Raw genomic sequence first — 6,000 nt, 5'->3', positions numbered from 1 at the left:
GCAAGTGTTTAAGATGATCACTTGCGTTCAAAGACTAAACAAGCATATCATATATGTAAACTTCCATAGTTTTCCCTATTTGTTTCTCAAACATTTTATTTATGAGCCGTTGATAAGTTGCTTAAACGGTTTTAAGCCCGAAAAGCATCATATTGTAACAATATGTGCCAAAGTTCGTTATAAACAAAAAATTTTCCTGATCCTCTGAGTTCATCTTGATTTGGTTGTACCCGGAGTAAGCATCAAGGAAACTCATTAACTCGTGACCGGTCATCGTATAAATCATTTGATCAATGTTTTGCAATGTGAACGAGTCTTTTGGGCACGTCTTATTTAAGTCCTTATAGTCTACGCACATGCGAAATTTATTATTCTTCTTTGGAGCTACTACTACGTTAGCTAGCCAGTCAGGATACTTTACCTCTCGGATTGAACTGATATCAAGCAAACTAGTTACCTCTTCTTTGACAAATTTATTTCTGACCTTGGCAATAGGACGTTTATTCTGTCTTACCGGAGGGATGCTGGGATCTAAGCTTAGCTTGTGTACGACCACTTCTGGCGGGATACCTGTCATATCCACATGCGACCACACAAAACAATTGACATTAAATTTAAGAAATTCAATAAATCCATATCCTGAGTTCGGGGTGCAGTCCTGTCCCCAAGTGGAACTTCCTCTCCAGGAACTTTTCGAACAATGCAATTCCGCCGTGGACTTTGTTGCGTCCGTCTCTTCTGGTACCTGGAAATATAGTGGCACCTGATAGGATTCTAATGACTCTTCCCCCTGATTGACTTCTCTCGGCTAGCGAGCAGGCACCGGTTCGTGTAATTGCTATGCCGCATGCTCCTTCCCTTTTCTATAGATTGCATTCATTTTACTCGTTGTCGGTTGGTCGCCTCTTATTTGTTTAATCCCCTCGGGAGTTGGTAACTTCAGCAACTGATTATATATTGATGGCACAACCTTTATCTCGTGCAACCATGGTCTCCCCACGATGATGTTGTAACCTATATCGCCGTCCACGACCTCGAAAAGGGTCGTCTTCATCAGCCTTTCGGCATTCGTGGGCAGCAGGATCTCTCCTCGGGTTGTCACACTTTCTAGGTTGAACCCGACGAGGAGTTTTGTAGCTGGAATGATGCTTCCGGTGAGCTTGGCTTGCTCCAACACTCTCCATTGTATGATGTTGGCCGAACTTCCTTGGTCCACCAAAACACATTTAATTTTAAAATCTAAGACATTTAAAAAAATTACCAACACGTCGTTGTGCGGTAGCAACAATCCATCTGCGTCTTCCTTTGTGAAAGTAATGTCATCTTCAACGACTTCCCGGAGTCTTTTGTTGTGGGTCACTTACACCTTCCTCTTTTTTGCTGCCGAGAATGTAACACCGTTAATCTTTTGGTTGGGATCAGATCTCATTGGCTTCGAGAACCGTGCTTCTATAATATTTCTCATATCCGACACCAGCTCCACTGCATTGACGTTGAAGTTGTATTCGAAAAGCTTGGGGTAGGAAGAATCTTAAGAACCTACCGTTTCCTTATTCTACAACGACCTGTTATTTCGGTAGCGAGCAGTTCTCCTATCGGTAGTGAATCTATCCCCTGACCGGAAACCTCTTCTGCGTCCTTCAGCCGGTTCATAGGGCAAAAACTGACCTCTTGAAGACTGTCGATCTATATCGAAATTATATTTCAATATATCTTTATTCTTCTATCGGTCCCGACCCTTGGACGACGCTGGAAAACCGAGCTGATCATCCTCAATCCTTATCTTAGACTCATATCGGTTGTGAACATCCGCCCAAGTTGTTGCTTGGAACTCGAGCGGACTTTCTTTCAACTTCCGAGAAGTGTAAGAACTTATTGGATTCAAACCTTTGGTAAATGCTTCAGCCGCCCATTCGGCCGGTACGACCGGTAGCAACATCCTTTCCTTCTAGAATCTGGTCACAAATTCTCGCAATAACTCGAACTTTTCTTGTGCAATCCTGAATATGTCTGCCTTTCGGGGATGTACCTTTCTGGCCTCGACATGAACCTTGATGAAAGAGTTCGAGAGCATCTCGAAGGAGTCTATGGAGTGCTCAAGCAAGAGCGACTACCATGTCAGGGCTCCCTTCGTAAGGGTCTCCCCGAATTTCTTCAGTAAAACTGACTCAATCTCGTGGGGAGCTAAATCGTTCCCCTTCACTGCCATAGTATAGGTAGTGATGGGCCCCTGAGGATCTGAAGTCCCGTCATACTTTGGCACGTCTGGCATTTTAAACCGCTTCGGGTTCAATTCTTGTGCCATACTCGATTTGAACGACAACTGAGTATACTGTCATGACATAAGACCACGTGATCGGTACCCGGCACACTACCCACCCCAGGCGAACCAACCCATACTAGAATATCCATTTATATGACTAACAGATGCATGTGGAAGCCTTTTTGAAACATAATCATTTTAAATGATTAAAACCCATACATGAAGTATAATCTTTAAATACATACTTTTCAATAATTAAAAATATATAAGGATAACAGTGTCTCTTTCATTTCATGATATATGAATGGCCATCAATTATAACCCCAAAAGAATACTAATAATCTATGAAATCTCTTTGACATGAGAAAAAAATAAACAAGTACGGATGCACATTTACAAACAAACTCATGTAATAACTCAAATATGATTTTAGAGAAAATCTCTCAAGAAGAGTAAGTTTTAATCAACTTACCTAATTCCAAGCTTCAAATAATAGTATGACGCTCCAATTCATTTACAACTCTCAAACGTCACCAATAAGCCGATATCTACATCAGACATTCCAAGACATCAAAACTTATCCAAATATATATATGTCGATACCCATTTAAGGTTAACAAGTTGCCTGTAAGTTTTCGAAAAGCCCAATTCACCCTAACATATCTCTTTTATCCTTAATTGATTCCATCCTTGGCCTTTAAGCCTCAATCTAGGTTATAGGATTCAATACTTAATTATTACTAAGCTATTGAAGCAATATAATCACCACCATCTTAACAAGATTCAAAAATTCACTATTCATCTTCTTTCCCATTCAAGAACCCTAACTCACAATACCCATTTCAAGGACTAACATAATTATTCAACCAATTCATACTTTCTACTTCACAATACATTCCAAATGCTAAATCCATAGTTGTATTTAAGTGTAGGATAGAGAATTTATCAATTGTAGCTCAAACCCTAACTTGAACCCCTTTGAATGATTCTTGAAGATTAGAGGAATCCCTATGAATTTCAATCTATGTAGATGTTAATACTACCATTAACTAGTGTTAATCCATTATAAAAATATCATAAAACTCTCCTTTGATGTGTATTTGGGTTGATGATGCTCCATCTTCTCTCTAGAACCCAAAACATAGCCAAAAAATATAATTTCTTTCTCTCACCCCGACCGCCTACTATTTATAAAAAATGAGATGCATAGCCTATGCAGACTTGCGTAGCCTACGTAACAAAAGCCTCCCCCTCCTAGAGCATGCTAATTTTGCCTACGCATCCTGCCTATGCTATGCAAGAAGGCTGCGCAGGCTTGCTGGGTTTCCTTCTTCCCTTTTTTCTCCACCATTCCAAGCTATGCCTTTATTAATGCAACTTAGTGACCTTCAACCCTCATAATATTCATGTCCAAATATTTTAATTATTTCGATACCCTCGTATGGGTTCGCACTTACTTCGAGGTCTTGCTAATTATTCTCTTAAGCTCGAATTAAGCTTAATCTTGTTAGAAAAATTTCTGGGGCTTTACAATCTTTCCCTCTTAGAAACATTCGTTCTCGAATATCAAGTCGAAACCGAAATCAAGTTCAAATATTCAATCATAATTCTTCTAGAACTTTGTACCAAATGACCTCTTATTATTCATCCTTTTTGGCTAACTCTCCAAATTCTAAAAAAAATCGACAAAGTCTCCTTTATAAATATGATTATCCACATATATCCACCTGTCAGCCAACCACATGTATGTGATATACATCAAGCACGGCGACCCCATACGGCTCATATTTAATAATATCTTGACTCCGACATAACACCTTAAGTGATGGTATCTCTTTTTTCTCCTCAACTTCTAGAGTTATTCATCATGTATAGAAATATAAATATCCTCATATATTAGTAACTCATTTATCTTAATGATTCGTGGCAAAATGACATGTGAGGGATCTCTTAAACACTCCCAACATTACAATAATAAGGTATATTATCCTGAGACATGCCTAGACACCATAGGCAATACGTGAAGCAACTACATCAATTATGCACTGAATCTCAACTCATAAGCAAGATAAACCATTTACCCACTCGCTTCACGGACTAATCATGGTACACATCGAATTAAAAGAAAATGCTAAGAAACATTCATACTTGAGGTCATGAACAAGTGAGGGCATCAGATTTTCACATCCCTCACCGACACTCCAAGTGGCCTTCTCAACATCATAATGCGATAATACTTTCACTGGATTTATGACTATATTTTTCAACCCACAAACTTGCATCACATGAGTCTCAACTGATTCTCCCTCGTAAATGAGACTATTATTCTCAATACGTGAACCTATTTGTAGAGATCAAAAGATAGCACTGCCTCTAAGGTTATTACCTCTTTCACCACATGAATCATGTGGGCCTCGTCGTCCATATACTCTCATAGTTAGGCAATTATAAGATCAAATCCACTCATTACATCTTTCATTGGCGATTCCTTTATAAGGACACCGCATCAGGTTTCTTAACCCATTTTCTTGGCATTATTCATTCAAATAACAATTGTATTCTTGATATCTTATACACTTATTTCCATCCCTACATTCCGTGTAATTCTTCTAGAATTAAGGTTTCACCACAACACTTAAAATGACATTACATACTTGTTCTCCATTTTCAAACTATTTTACCAAATTCATACTTAAGAATTTTTATGGGTGAAGATTCTATTTTCTAATCATTCTCATAAGTAGAATTTCAACATCAACCCTCATCTTACATATTTATTCACAAACACCATCCCTCTGTCAAGACTTTTTCAACTTAAAGTCATTAGTATCGGTCTAATACGTTCCTCAATTCCTCTATAATTTTATCATGATATTATTTTATCCTATTGGTACCCATGACATATAGTTTATCTCCTCGTATTTATGGCGATCACAACGGAAGAGCCTTCAAATCCCAACTTACTACTCACACAACTAATAAATCCACTTCGTGGAAAGGTATTCGATTCCTACTATTACCAAGTTTGTGACATGCCCTGACCATCAATTTCTGAACATCTGGTCCGTTTTTGTTTTTCATTTTCATTGTTTTTGGGCATACCCTACTACCCATGGAATTTAATATGTAGCTACACAATGAGAACCTCCGTATTTTATAAGGTACTCCTTAGCCTCATTCCTAACACAATATCCATATGATGCATGAGATATCACCACATATCTTTGAAACACTTAATATCCTTCGGCCTGCAAAATGTACCATTATTGTTCTCCAACTCTTTATCATTAGTCGTCATATAATATTTATAACCTATCAAAATTACTAATCTAGCCTTGTAGGTCATCAACACATTCAACCCCTTTACAATCTTTTTTTTTCTCTTCATCAATCCACGTCTAACTGCTCTGTGGCACACTTAAGAGGATTCTAGGGCATATTCTCAGAAACGTTATCTCACATGACTACATTAACACTAAAATGGGATATACCTCATCTAAACAAGTTTACTGTTGCCCATTCATGGTGTTTTCTAGACAATTCATATTACTCTTTTAACCTTCGAGGTTATGCCTTTTGTACACTTCGTGCCTTAGCATGTCATCCACTTATTCATTAAAGCATCATTACATTATTGCCATGTATGTCTACATTCATTTGTAACAATTAATGTCATATGTGTTTCTTTGATCACTCGAAACGCTCTTTGATACTCTACATATGCTGTTTGCAAGCTC

This window comes from Nicotiana tomentosiformis, chromosome 4 (genome assembly GCF_000390325.3).
Source record: "Nicotiana tomentosiformis chromosome 4, ASM39032v3, whole genome shotgun sequence".
In the NCBI taxonomy this organism is placed as follows: domain Eukaryota; kingdom Viridiplantae; phylum Streptophyta; class Magnoliopsida; order Solanales; family Solanaceae; genus Nicotiana; species Nicotiana tomentosiformis.
This window is presented reverse-complemented; position numbering follows the sequence as displayed.